Source organism: Cervus elaphus, chromosome X, assembly GCF_910594005.1.
Source record: "Cervus elaphus chromosome X, mCerEla1.1, whole genome shotgun sequence".
Classification (NCBI taxonomy): Eukaryota; Metazoa; Chordata; class Mammalia; order Artiodactyla; family Cervidae; genus Cervus; species Cervus elaphus.
This window is the reverse complement of record NC_057848.1, coordinates 67,519,599-67,534,379: the sequence shown is the minus strand read 5'-3', so window position 1 is coordinate 67,534,379 and position 14,781 is coordinate 67,519,599. Positions and strand designations below refer to the sequence as shown.

The 14,781-nt window shown below is 38.9% G+C and overlaps 1 pseudogene; it reads right to left on the bottom strand.

Moving 5' to 3' along the window:
- Positions 1–674: 674 nt before the first annotated feature.
- LOC122689504 lies at positions 675–1,595 on the bottom strand (annotated as a pseudogene).
- Positions 1,596–14,781: the final 13,186 nt, after the last annotated feature.

The window sequence follows — 14,781 nt, the reverse complement described above, 5'->3', positions numbered from 1 at the left end:
ACAACATTGTAATTCAACTATAATAAATAAAATAAACATGTATAAATTCCCATAAAAAAGGTGACTATTAGACTTTAATGTCCATAGATATCATGTTTTAGTTTTTCTTTTTTTTTTTGTGGTTAGGGTATAAAAATGTATTACACATACAGAATATTACCACTAACAAATGCAGACAGGCGAGGACACCACAGTACGGGATGGAGCACGGCTAGCTCTTTGGAAAGTGAACAGGTTGGGTAGCTTGGAGCCTCATGCCACGCAGGTTGGCCAGTCAGATGGGAAAGCACATGCCTAACTCCAGGGACGTCGGGGCGTCCAGTGACCACTCTGGGTGTCAGAGGCCGTCCCATCTGATCTGGGGCTTCGAAGGATGCCACACCCAGAAGCAAGCAACCGAAGCGAAGGGGCTTCCTAAGGTGGCCCAGGCTTGTCTCTGAAGTCAGGGCAACACCAGAGTCAGCAGTGTGTTTAACTGGATGATTTCCACAAACTACACACGACGTTTCTAACCATCACACTTCGGTGAAGTACAAAACATGAAGTTACAGGCTGTGGGAAGAGAAGGCAGCACCTTCCAGTCCCAGTTGGTTCCGGGGATGAGGGTGCGGGGGGGGGGAGTTACTTTTTAAACCGAGACCCTCATTTCAATGTACAAAAGAATTACTCTGATTGGTATTAAATTGTATTGAAAACAAAATGGACTAAAAAGCAAATACTACTCTATGTTGGGGTGAAAATGGGAGGAAAGAATGAGTCCTTCAAAGCAGGAGGGAGACAGTCGGGGAAGGTTCTGGGCCGTGACCCTTGGCGGTCACTCACGCTGCTCCATTTTTACTTTTGGTGGTCTCAGGAAGGTCCGGTTTTTCTTCTCTTTCTTTCCTTTCGTATTGGCTTGGAAGTTTCGCCAGCTGTCCACGCGACCATCTCGACTTTCCTCAAAATTTTTCTGCCACTCCCTTTCTCGTTTGGCTTTTTCTTGAGCTTCAATCTCTTCCTCCCGTTGTCGCTTCCTTTCATGCATCTCTTTGGCATCTCTTTCCTTTTAATTTCCAGCTCAGCAAAGAATTTCATTGTCTGTTTGTATACTGCTTGTTTGAACAGCTCAGGGTCATCCTCCTCCACATTTGTAGGCTTTCCTTCCTTCTTTAATTGCTTTTTTTCGCTCTTTCACCGTGTGCTCCACGTATTCTTTTCCTGCCTGAATTACATCCAGGGCCCTCTTCTTTTGTTCCTGATCCAGTAGCAACTTGTAAGTTTTGTCCACAGCTTCAAAAGCCTTTTGTGCTCTGTCAGCATCATCTTGATTTTTGTCAGGATGCACCAGTATGGATAACTGCCGAAACCTCTTTTTTATTTCTTCATCTGCCACTTCAGGATCTATCTGAAGAACCTCAAACGGGTTCAAATTGAAGTAGGAGGAACCAGGACGAGTCAATCTTTCAATCTGATTTTTCGACGTTAGAACTGAATCTCTCTTCTCTATTTGTTTCACCTCACTGTAGAAGGTCATAAATGCTTCCTCCATGCTGCCTCCTCTACCCGAAGCCCCCCTCTCTCCTGGAGCCGCCATTTCCCCGGCCCAGCGACCACGTGACTCTTCTCCATGTTTTAGTTTTAAATGCAGATTTCTAGGCACCATGCTCCTAAGTTTTATTCTAGTCAGTCTGCTCTAGGGTGCCCTGTAGTCAGCCTTTTTAACAAGCATCCTTTGTGACTTGATACAGATCAAACTTAGACTACAATTTGCAGAAAACTGTCCTAGGTTCCTTCCCAAAATCTGGAAAGCTGATGCTGATATGCCCCATCTTCCTGCAAACACAGAAATCCTGGATAGGGTTTAACAAAAATTTGTTTAATATACAGGTGAGTTTAAAAGAAAGGAAGTACCCTGTTCCAGAAATAGAGAGACACAAAAATCTCATAAATAATATTATTTTCCACCAATTTTGTTTAATTTATTTCTTTAGTTAATTTAGTAACAATTCTTCAAGGCATAATTAGTATGAAGATACATGCCAAGTATAACTACCATGGCAACATTGAGATACAGAGACATGAAATAACTTACTTAAGACTATACCATAAGTTCCACAGCTAAGACTGAAACCAGGAAGTTGGCTACTGATTGAACACTTCGAACTAGTCCTACATGCTCAGATAATAAATAGCAATAAGGTATTTATTGATTAGAAAGGGAGGAAGTTATCTGTAGATGATATGATTGTCTACATAGAAAAATACCTACAAAATAAATTTTAGGAAAAATATTTCATTGACAAATTGTACACACAAGATTAAGACACCAGAAGTGTTGCTATATAGCCATGCAACCAATTAAGTAAGATCAGAATGATTTAAAAATTCACATTGGCAACCAAAACTATGGGTGCGTGATGGTTAATTTTGTACCTCAATTTGAGTGGGCCACAGGGTGCCCAGGCATTTGGCCAAATATTATTCTGGATGTGCCTCTGGGGGTACTTCTCGATGACTTAAACATTTGAACTGATCAACTGAGTAAAGCAGTTTGCACTCCGTGGTGTGGTTAGGCCTCATTCAATTACGTGAAGATCTTAATAGAACAAGACTGAGTAAAGAAAACCCTTGCCTGATTGCATCAGCTTGCACATGGGTTTTTTCCAGTCTTCTGGCTCAGACTGAAACATGGGCTCTTCTTGGGTCTTTAACCTGCTGACTTTTTTACTGTAATTTTACAACATCAGTTCTCTTTGCTCTCAGGCCTTTGGACTTGGACTGTAACTACACAACAGATGGCTGGATGGCATCACCGACTCACAATTGACATGAGTTTGAGCAAGCTCCAGGAGTTGGTAATGGACATGGAAGCCTGGCATGCTGCAGTCCATGGAGTCACAGGGTCAGACACGACCGAGTGATTGAACTGACTGACTGACACAGCAGCTGTCTTGGGTGGATCTCCAGCCTGCTGACTGCAAGTCTTGAGACTTCTCAGTGTCCATAATCATGTGAGCAAATTCTTCATAATGAAGCAATCTTTCTCTGTTTCTTTAGATACATATAGACATAAATTTAGAGACACAGATATAGATATAGCTACATATCCTATTGGGTCTGTTTCTCTGGAGAACTCCTAACTAATGCAGGATGTCTAGGAATTACCAAACTAATGTACAAGGGCCTATTTATGTATAAGAAGAAATTATATTCTTAATATTCAAACATCGCTAACTCTTCAAGGCTGACCAACTGATCATTTCCAGCTATAGGCTCAGGCCTACTTCATCTTCTGTTTGGATCCTGAATAAAGCAGAGAGTATATCTATACCCTCTATCTTGCTTTCCACTGCTCCCATATCTTAGGGCAGTTGTTCTCAAAGTAAAGTCCACAAATAGTGGCATAAGTAACGGTATCCTTTGCAAGCTTACTAGAAATACTTCACCTCAGATCCATTAAATTAGAAGCACTGGAATTAGACCTCCAAAATCTGTTTGTAATGAGCCCTCTAGGTGCAAGAATCTGAGAACTACTGTGCTAGATCTATGTTTCTCAAATCCAGTATGCACAGGAATGAGTGGTAATCATGTTAAAATGCAGATGCTGATTCAGTTGGTCTGGGATGGGGCCTGAGAGTCTGCATTTCTGATAAAATCTTATGTGATGCTGCTGCTACAGGGACCATGCTTTGAGTAAAGCAAGTCTGTAATTTACAATTAAATCATTCTCCCAGATCCAGGGTTCCAGGCAAGCTGGCTGGATTCTTGTATTGCTTCCTGTTGCTGGCTTTGTCCCTCAGAAACATCCTAAAGATCAGTCCTGGGTGTTCATTGGAAGGACTGATGCTGAAGCTGAAACTCCAATACTTTGGCCACCTCATGCGAAGAGTTGACTCATTTGAAAAGACCCTGATGCTGGGAGGGATTGGGGGCAGGAGGAGAAGGGGACAACAGAGGATGAAATGGCTGGATGGCATCACTGGCTCGATGGACATGAGTTTGAGTAAACTCTGGGAGGTGGTGATGGACAGGGAGGCCTGGCATGCTGTGATTCACGGGGTCGCAAGGTGTTGGACACAACTGAGCAACTGAACTGAACTGAATATCCCTCCTCCCCAGTTCTTCCACAGTCACATTTCTTCCTCCCTGTAAATATTCTTTCATACAAGTGTGCATGTGTGTGTGTGTGCAAATCTCACTTACTTTCTTCTTCACTTAGGCACCCCAGATTGCTAGAGGTGGTGACTGTAGGTCTATAATTCTTACTTCCAACCAAAGGACCTATTCTGCATCCCATGCTTTTGGTAGACTTTCAAGTCTACTCTAAAGTTAAGTTTGATATGCAATGACCTATTTTAAAGACTTGTTTATGACAGTCCTTCACCCTGGGCCAGATGAGTATTTTATAAACTTGGCAAGTTATCTCAAGAAAATATAAATTCTCAAAGTCTATAGATCATAGTTTGAGAAAAAATGCAATAGTATCTAAAGGATGTCACTTGAGATGGTCATGGGGACTCTGATATATGGGCATAACTCTTTCAAATATAATAACCCAAATATTGTAGAATGTGCTTTTATTAATGCTTTCAGAGTATCATTAGCATGGAAATAAAACATTTAACAACCCTCAGAGAGGTCTCAGTACTGAATAAATACTGGCTTACAGCAAGGCCTGCAGTCCCAGTATGGTGGGACAGTACATCCAGAGGATGACTACCCTCCCATTTGTGTCATGAGGTACACTACAGTATAATTGTTAAGACTGTAGATAGACTGTTGACCACTGTACCTGGATTTGCTTCCTATTTTTCTTAATATACTTCTTTCTAAATATATTGGCTGTGTAATCTCAGGCAAGTTATTTAATAGAATGTAGTTAGCATGCTGGAGAAGGCAATGGCAACCCACTCCTGTGTTCTTGCCTGGAGAATCCCAGGGACAGGGGAGCCTGGTGGGCTGCCGTCTATGGGGTCGCACAGAGTCGGACACGACTGAAGTCACTTAGAAGCAGCAGTTAGCATGCTTCCTTGGTGGTTCAGATGGTAAAGAACCCACCTGCCAATGCAGGAGAGGCAGGTGATGCAGGTTCAATCCCTGGGTCAGTAAGATCCACTGGAGAAGGGAATTACAACTCACTCCAGTATTCTTGCCTGGAGAACTCCATGGACAGAGGAGCCTGGTGGGCTACAATTCGTGGGGTCACTAAGAGTTAGACACGACTGAGAGACTAGCACCTTAGTACCTTAGAGTACTCAATAAACATCATTTGATATATAGATAGCTATCAGTTCAGTTCAGTCGCTCAGTCGTGTCCGCCTCTTTGTGACCCCATGAACAGCAGCATGCTAGGCCTCCCTGTCCATCACCAGAGTCCACCCAAACCCATGTCCATTGAGTCAGTGATGCCATCCAAACATCTCGTCCTCTGTTGTCCCCTTCTCCTCCTGCCCTCAATCTTTCCCAGCATCAGGGTCTTTTCCAATGAGTCAGCTCTTCACATCGGGTGGCCAAAGTATTAGAATTTCAACTTCAACATCAGTCCTTCCAATGAACACCCAGGACTGATCTCTTTTAGGATGGACTGGTTCGATCTCCTCACGGTCCAAGGGACTCTGAAGAGTCTTCTCCAGCACCACACTTCAAAGCATCAATTCTTCTGCACTCAGCTTTCTCTATAGTCCAACTTTCACATCCATACATGACCACTGGAAAAACCATAGCCTTGACTAGATGGACCTTTGTTGGCAAAGTAATGTCTCTGCTTTTTAATATGTTGTCTAGGTTGGTCATAAATTTCCTTCCAAGGAGTAAGTGTCTTTTAATTTCATGGCTGCAATCACCATCTGCAGTGATTTTTGAGTCCAGAAAAATAAAGTCAGCCACTGTTTCCACTGTTTCCCCATCTATTTTCTATGAAGTGATGGGACTGGATGCTGTGATTTAGTTTTCTGAATGCTAAGTTTTAAGCCAACTTTTTCACTCTCCTCTTTCACTTTCATCAAGAGGCTCTTTAGTTCTTCTTCACTTTCTGCCATAAGGGTGGTGTCATCTGCATATCTGAGGTTATTGATATTTCTCCCAGAAATCTTGATTCCAGCTTGTGCTTTCTCCAGCCCAGCGTTTCTCATGATATACTCTGCATATAAGTTAAATAAGCATTGTGAAAATATACAGCCTTGACATATTCCTTTTCCTAATTGGAACCAGTCTGTTGTTCCATGTCCAGTTCTAACTGTTGCTTCCTGACCTGCATACAGAATTCTCAGGAAGCAGGTCAGGTGGTTTGGTATTCCTATCTCTTTCAGAATTTTCCACAGTTTATTGTGATGTATACAGTCAAAGGCTTTGGCATAGTCAATAAAGCAGAAATAGATGTTTTTCTGGAACTCTCTTGCTTTTTCAATGATCCAGCAGATGTTGGCAATTTGACCTCTGGTTCCTCTGCCTTTTCTGAAACCAGCTTGAACATCTGGAAGTTCACGGTTCACGTATTGCTGAAGCCTGGCTTGGAGAATTTTAAGCATCACTTTACTAGCATGTGAGAAGAATTTGAGATATATATATGTGTATATATGTATGTATATAGATAGCCATATATATATATATATATATATATATATATATGTACATATATATATGGGGCTTCCTAGGTCTCACAGTGGTAAAGAATTTGCCTGCAATGCAGGAGATGCAGGAGATGTGGATTCAACCCGTGTGTCAGGAAGATCCCCTGGAGGAGGAAATGGCAACCCACACCAGTATTCTTACTTGGAGAATCCTATGGATAGAGGAGCCTGGTGAGCTACAATCTATAGGGTCACAAAGAATTAGACACACCTGAGTGAGTGCACAAGCACACATACATATATACATGTATAAATTTATTACATGAAAGTGAAGGGGGTGTAGATGCTTTCTAGACTGTTCAGTGAGAGGGCAGGTTTCTGTACTGAGAATTAGTAGTAATGTCAGTATGATGGGGAAGTTGATATGGCTTATGTTCATTTTATTTCCCATCACAGATTAAACTTTTCACCAACTAACAGCAGCTGAATAAAAGTACATTGACAGTGAATCAGCCATGGATTTACATGTATTCCCCATCCCGATCCCCCCTCCCACCTCCCTCTCCACCCGATTCCTCTCCAGCAAGTCACAGAAGAGTCCATTACTGTATATTATAGGAAGAACCTGAAACTCCAATACTTTGGCCACCTCATATGTGCATGTGAAGAGTTGACTCATTGGAAAAGACCCTGATGCTGGGAGGGATTGGGGGCAGGAAGAGTAGGGGACGACAGAGGATGAGATGGCTGGATGGCCTCACTGACTCGATGGACATGAGTTTGAGTAAAATCTGGGAGTTGGTGATGGACAGGTAGGCCTGACGTGCTGCGATTCATGGGGTCACAGAGTCGGACACAGCTGAGTGACTGAACTGAACTGAACTGATAGGTTGAATTGTGTCCAAAAAATAAAATATATTGGAGTCCTAGCCCCCAGTAGCTTACAATGTGAGACTTATTTGCTTGTAGAATCTTTGTGGAGATAATAAAATGAGGTCATTAGTGTGGGCCTAATCCAGTATCACTGGTATCCTTATGAAAAGGGGAAATTTGGACACATAGGGGGAAGATGATGTGAAGAGACCCAGGGAAAACATGGCATCTACAAGCCCAGGAGAGAAGACTTGAGTAGATCCTGCCCTCATGGCCCTCAGAAGGAACCAACCTTGCAACCACCTTGATTTTCGACTTCCAGCCTCTAGACCTAGGAGACAAAAAAAAAAAAAAAAAAAAAAAAACAGAATCTTGTATAACATAATCATAATTGTCACATGATTGTGACAATACCATAGTTTGTCATATAATATAACCTAATCATGGGTGTGATATCCATCACTTTTGCCATAATCTGTTGGTTAGAAGCAAGTCACAGGTTCTGTCCATTCTGAAGGGAAGGGGATTACACACAGGCATAAATACCAAGAGGCGTAAATACCAAGGTCACCTCAGGGTGTGGCAGGATTATATTTAGTATAAAAGACTCTTGTACTCCCCTGCATTGTGTTCCACTTATACCTCAAGAACAAGACATTGTAGCCAGGCCACCCAACCATGGTGAACAGATGTCCAGACAAGTCTCAACTCCATTTTCTCCAAGGTCTGTACATGATGTTTCAACACTCAGGCATGCATTCTAGTCTTCATAAATCCATATCCAATATTTGACTGAAATGATCACCTCATAAAACCTATAAAACCTCTGCACCTTCCTATGGCTCATTTCTCTTCTCTTGATGGAGGTTGAAGCTCCTAATTTCACAAACAGAGTGGAAAGGGGGAGGTCTGACCCTTGCTTCTTCTTTCTTTCAGTGTTTTTTTAAACTTTCTCCATCCTGATTTTTTTCCCCTGGCCTCAGTAGTTTGACACTCCAAATATGGATTAGCTGGTGTTCTCACTGTCTTTTGTTGTTGTGGTAATGCTGGGTCTTCATTGCTGCACACAGGCTTTCTCTAGTTGCAGCAAGCAGGGGGCTCTCATTGTGGTATTTTCTTTTGTTGTGGAGCACAGGCTCTAGGTACTTGGGCTTCAGTAGTTGCATCACACAGGCTTAGATGTGGCTTGTGGGCCCTAGAGCATGGACCCAGTAGTTGTGGCACATGGGTTCAGTTGCTCCGTGGCATGTGGGATCTTTCTGGACCAGGGATTGAACCTGTGTCCCCTGCAGTGGCAGGGGGATTCGTAACCACCGAGCCACCAAGGAAGTCCCTCTTTGTCTCTGCATCTATTGATTCTTTCATGTCCCGAGGCATTTACAATGAAGGACATCCACTTGATGCCTGTAAGAGAAGCATCTTGAAAGAAGTGTCTAGCAAATGGAAATTGATTTCTTCATAACATTTTAAACAATATGACATTCTAAAAGCACCCATTTTCAGAAAAGCCCTACCATTCTTCACAAAAGGATAAACTGTGGCTTGTTACAAATAAAACATGCAGCCTCTCATTTAGCCTTCCTTTTTAATCATCTAGTCTCAAATAGCTTTCCTATATGTCAAATTATTTTTAATGTTCAATGTATTAGTGAAATGGCTCAGCACTAACCACTCGGGTATTTTCAAACAGGAGGCTTATGTTTGAATCTCCCAAATTGCATTTACAATGAAAGATATTTCATGCCAGTGACTCAGATCTTGACAAACGAGGCACAGCGTTCATTAGTTTAATGTTTTTCCCCCTATTGTGATAGAAATACATAATGACACAGCCTAAGTAATGTGAAATTATTCAGCAGTGTAAGAAAAAATTCAATAAGCCCTGCCTACCAGTTACAGCTCTTAAACTCATCTTCAGATTTCTTCAGTTGAAAATGACTTTGGAGATTGTAGGAAAAAGGCTGCCTTTTCTATTAAAATCTTAGCTAAAATCATCATCCTTTACTTATTTTTGCTCAGTTTTATTCAAAACAGAAAAATTAATATATTGAATTCTTAGCTTCTGTGAGCCTTAAGGATAAAGGATAGAAAGAGTCATGAAGAGGCCAGTATAGCTTGATTGTGGTAAACATCTCACAATATATTTGAATATAAAGTTATCACATTATACCCATTAATATATACAACATTTGTCAATTATACCCCCATAAAGCGTAAAGGAAAAGAGGCTTAAGATAACACTGTTACACGATATCCATGTCTATAATTTTGTGGTAGGTGCTACAGAATCAGAGGATGTATCTTAAAAGAATGAAGGCAATGTCAGGTGGTCATCAGCCCTATCTTCTTGGCATTCAGTTCAGTTCAGTTCAGTTGCTCAGTTATGTCCAACTCTTTGCAACCCCATGAATCACAGCACGCCAGGCCTCCCTGTCCATCACCAACTCCTGGAGCTTACTCAAACTCATGTCTATCGAGTCGGTGATGCCATCCAGCCATCTCATCCTCTGTCATCCCCTTCTCCTCCTGCCCCCAATCCCTCCTAGCATCAGGGTCTTTTCCAATGAGTCAACTCTTCGCATGAGATGGCCAAAGTACTGGAATTTCAGCCTCAGCATCAATCCCTCCAGTGAACACCCAGGACTGATCTCCTTTAGGATGGACTGGTTGGATCTCCTTGCAGTCCAAGGGACTCTCAAGAGTCTTCTCCAACAGCACAGTTCAAAAGCATCAAATTTTTGGTGCTCAGCTTTCTTCACAGTCCAACTCTCACATCCATACATGACCACTGGAGAAACCATAGCCTTGACTAGATGGACCTTTGTTGGCAAAGTAATGTCTCTGCTTTTTAATATGCTGTCTAGGTTGGTCATAACTTTCCTTCCAAGGAGTAAGCTTCTTTTAATTTCATGGCTGCAGTCACCATCTGCAGTGATTTTGGAGCCCCAAAAAATAAAGTCTGATGCTGTTTCCACTGTCTGCCCATCTATTTCTTGGCATTAGGCAGGACTATATCTAAACTCTCTAAAATCGCATGGTGTAATGGAAAAAAATGATAGCCTAGATACCAGGAGACCTCTGTTGTAGTTAAGGCTTTGCCTCACATTTTCTAGATCTCAGTCTCTTCATTTACAAAATCAAGTGATTGGACTCCTCTAATCACTAGATGATAACAAAGCATCTTTTTTATTTATTTTTTATTGAAGGATAATTGCTTTGAAATAAATTTGCCTTATCTTCAGAGATGCATTAGGGAGTTTCTTTTATTTGTTTTATATCACTTACCTATTTTTCTATTTAAATGTAATTTTCCTCCTTAATTTGTGAAATCAAATACTATTACTATTGTGTAAAGTTGTACGTATTATTTGATACATGTCATTTGATCCATCCAGTTGTGTTCAGCTCTGGTTTAAAGCAGTGACACCCTATGCTACAGTGTACTTAGGACAGAGTTTGTCATCAGGTTGGCCTGGGTTCAATCCCTGGCTCTACACATTTCTAGGCTCATGACATTGGGTGAATTCTTGGCCTTCTATGATTTGGTCTGTCTGTAAAGTGGTCAATCATCAGTCATTTACATGCATGTATTCATAATTCCCTTGATCTTCTCTCACATTTTATACTATTATTAATAGTACAGTCACCTCTGGTTGAGTACAACTCTCAGACTATTTTATGTGTCTGTGGTGGAGCTGAGCATAGTAAGAAACAAGAACTCTGTCACCTGTCTCCCTTGAAATTCCTAATCCTAAAATCTAATTTCTAAAACTCAAGTGGACCTTAAATGTCATCTGAAGCCACAGTTTTCCCTGGTCAGTTTTACTTGCCCACTGTCTTCAGTGTCTATATTTCACCTTCTTTTCTTTTCTTTCTTTCTTTTTTTTTTTTTTTTTTTTTTTGATGCTCTTCCAGCTCTCTTGCCTTAACTCTCCGATGACGAGTGTTCAGCTATGAGTAGCCATGTAACTAAGCTTGAGCTTTTGGAATATAAACGCAAGTCATATGCTTGAATTCCAGGTAATCTCAAAGTAAAGAAACTGAACTTCCTTGATTTTTTTTCTACCCATGAACTAGAATATAGACATAGCTGCAACCCTGCTTTGACCATGCAGTTGAAGACAACTTTATGGAATGGCAGAGCAAAAGGAATATATGATTGCTGTTCTCTGACTGCCTGCTTTGAGCAGAGTAGCTCCTCCAGCTCAGAACGACTGAACTGTTACATGAGAAAAAAGACAAACTTTGAAAACGAAAATAAACTTTGATTTTATACGACCCACTGTATATTGGCATTTCTTTGTTACGTTGCCCAACTCTTAAGAATATATATTTTATGACAAGTATAAAATATATACAATAAAATGTGTAGATTTTAAGTTTTCAATTGTTATTAAAATTTATAAGCCTATATAATAATATAATTCCCACCCCCTAAATATAGGATATTTCTTTCACCCCAGAAAGTTCCCTTGTCTTATCTTCCCATCAACCCCCATAGGCAATCACTGTCTAATTTCTATCAATATAAACTAGATTCATCTCTTATAGATTTTATATAAGTGGAAAAACATAGTATGTACTGTTTAGCTGGCTTCACTCAGCATGATGTTTTTGAGATTCATCCATGTGTCACACGGAACAGTTCATTCTTATCTATTTTGAAGTTGCAATTTTTAACTTGAATATACTACATTCTGTTTATCCATTCCTCAACTGACTGACATTTGGGTGGTTCTCCATTTTTTTAAATTGAAGTAAAGTTGATTTACAATATTTTGTTAGTTTCAGGTGTACAGTATATTTTATCAATATTTTATAGATTATATTCAATATAAAGTTACTTCAAAATAACGGATATATTTCCCTGTCCTGTACAATATCTCCTTGTTTCTTATCTATTTTATACACAGTAGTTTATATCCCTTAATTGTATAAACCTATCTTGCCTCTCCCCACTTCCCTTTCCCCAGTAGTATCCAGTAGTTGGTTTTCTGTATCTGTGAGTCAGTTTCTGTTTTGTTATGTTCATTCATTTTATGACTTGAAATCTACATATTTAGTTCATTGAGACATTTCTAGCTCTCTGGTGTATTTTTACAATTTATGACTGTGTATTATCTAACTTTTCATCATTGATATAGTGAGGACAATTTTTTGACTTTCTATATCCCAATTGGAATTGAACTAACACAATTTCTATTTATTGTTGAATGGGATAGAATACAGAACATATTAAAGTTCTGAATATCTTAACCAATACAATAAAATTAAAAATAATAAATGAGTGATAGCATATAAAGAAGATATAACATTATCATTATTACAGGCAATGCAGTCCCAACTACATAGAAGATCAATGAGAATAAACTAACAAATGATTAGAGCTATCAGGAAAGATCAATCAAATGGCATTCAAGGTGGCAGCAAGAGACACATACAAAATAAAAAGCTTTCCTATATACCAGCAACATTATCTCTTCCACAAAAACCTTATCTAATCACCCTATGCATTGTTACAGCAAGATGTTTCTTTCTCTCTGCACTTACAAAATGTCTTATGCATTTCAATGGCACAGAATGTATATGTGTGTGTGTGTGTGTATGTGTGTGTGTGTGTGAACTAGAACATGGACATAGTAACCTTGCTTTGACAATGCACTTGAAGATAACTTTAGGGAATAGCAGAGCATTTTATATATATATATATATACTATATAATGTATATAGTATATATATATAATATATATTTGTTATATTTATATTATATATATAATATATATAATTTATATAAAATATATAAATAAATTTTTATATAAATTTTATAAAAATTTATATAAAAATTTATATATAATTATATATATTATATAATATATATATATATTATAATATATATATATTCCCAAATAGACTTTGAAGGCTTGAGGACAAGGATAGCCCTATTGATATCTGTATCATGAGCATTTAGTGTAAATTCTAGCAAGAAAAAGGAGCTCAATAATATTGAATAACTGAGTAAAAAATATCAAACTTAAAGATCCCTTAGATCTCTTCCAAGTATGATACTTACAGAAATCATCTTTTTAGGGTTTGAAAAAAACTTATGAAATGTTCACCTCCCAAATAATAGTACACATACTTAAGCCTTTTGGTATGCTGTGGTTTTTGCAATTAATAGTACTTAAAAGTAATACATGGTAAATCATGAGGATAAGTCAGTGTTTCAGAGGAAGATGGAACAAATGAGTAATGTGATCAAGCTTGTACATTGAATGACCCTAAGAACTGACAGTTCATTTGGTTGTTTGCTATTTCTTTAATGAACCGGAGCAGTTTTCCTAGTTAGTAAGGGCCCATCTGTTTCAAGAACAAATGGCATTTAGTATTTAACAAGGGCTGAAACAATAAGACAGCTTAATTTTGGACTACAAATGGCAATACCAAGTGACATAATTATTAGTTTGTGTTTACCAGATATGGTTTAGTAGGGTCTTCTAGAATAGAGGTCAATTTGGTCATCTTGTCCTCTAATAATTCATAATGAACTGATTCTTGCTATTTCTTTATAGACAAAAAATTCTGTCAAAGGACACAATTAGATAATAGTGAAACACCAAGAATTTTGTGTTTATAATTTGATAAATGAGTGTGGATAAATATCTGAATGTTGTTTAATATTATTTAAGACAGAAGATAAAGAGGCAGAATAAAAATAATTACCTTGTTCGTACTTCTTGGTTCCTATATTTTCAGTTTCATTGCTTACTTTGAAAGGACCCATGGCATGGCATCTGCTTGGGTAGAAGTTATTGGCCATGGTAACAGCCAATCATAATTTGATCACCTGGGTTGGCTCCTTTCTATTAACACTTTTAAAATAGCAAGCGAAAGATTAAGCAAAAATATGTCTCTTATAGAAATATAAGTATTTCATGTGACATGATTCAGGTATTAATTCAACTAAAATTTACCCAAAATCTATTGTGAATCAAATATTGTACTAGCCAGTGATAAATATAGCAGTGAAAGAAACAGAAAATATCTCTGCCCTCAGGGAGCTTACATTCTAGTGAGAAAAGAGACAATAAGCACAATAAATAAGAAATGATTTAATGTGATTTCACATAATACTAAAATGTTCTGAGTTAGTAGGATAAGGGAAGAATAACAGCAACAAGACTGACCTGAGTAGGTGCTAATTAATGAAGGAAATAAATGATGCATATATCTATCTGGAGATAAAATAACCTGTCAGAATAACCAGAGAAAGCCAATATGATATTGAATTTAGCTTAGTGGGTCTGAGGAATAACAATGTAGTATATGAAGTTGAATTCTCATGAAAGCAGGTGAAAGTGGT